Raw genomic sequence first — 641 nt, forward strand, 5'->3', positions numbered from 1 at the left:
CTCATCCTGAGCGAAATATTTTCCTAAAATATATTTTCGTTTAGAATCCCCTCCTACCAGGTTCTTAAAAAAAAACAAAAACAAAAAAACACACCACTGATAATAGGGTGTGAAACCCCCATGAAAAACAATCAATGATCTGCTATTGTGCTCCAAGGGCTGGGTACCCTGCGACATTCCCACAGCACCCAGGGGTGTATCCAGCACAATACACGTGGCGTGAGACTTTCCGACGCGCCCGGAGAGCTGCCCTGTGGCATCCGTGGACAGGGCCCTGTTTCTACAGAGCTCTTCTCAGAGGGGACAACTCGCGGCCAGGTTCACAGCATCACACCGGTGGCCCTTTCAATCACGGGGGGAGAAACAGAAGCCAGGACGTGTCCATCTCATTTTAAAAGACGCCCTTCTAACGCCGAAACCGGTTTGGCTCAGTGGATAGAGCGTCGGCCTGTGGACTGGAGGGTCCCAGGTTTGATTCTGGTCAAGGGCATGTACCTGGGTTGCGGGCACATCCCCAGTAGGGGGTGTGCAGGAGGCAGCTGAACGGTGTTTCTCTCTCATCGATGTTTCTAACTCTCTATCTCTCTCCCTTCCTCTCTGTAAAAAATCAATAAAATATATATTTTTTTAAAAAGACGCCC

The 641-nt window shown here is 49.6% G+C and overlaps 1 protein-coding gene across 1 annotated transcript in view; it reads right to left on the reverse strand.

Moving 5' to 3' along the window:
• DENND1B (DENN/MADD domain containing 1B) overlaps positions 1–641 on the reverse strand; it is a 97385-nt gene that overhangs the window by 61718 nt on the left and 35026 nt on the right. The window lies entirely within an intron of this gene.

This window comes from Myotis brandtii, unplaced genomic scaffold, assembly GCF_000412655.1.
Source record: "Myotis brandtii unplaced genomic scaffold, ASM41265v1 scaffold888, whole genome shotgun sequence".
Classification (NCBI taxonomy): domain Eukaryota; kingdom Metazoa; phylum Chordata; class Mammalia; order Chiroptera; family Vespertilionidae; genus Myotis; species Myotis brandtii.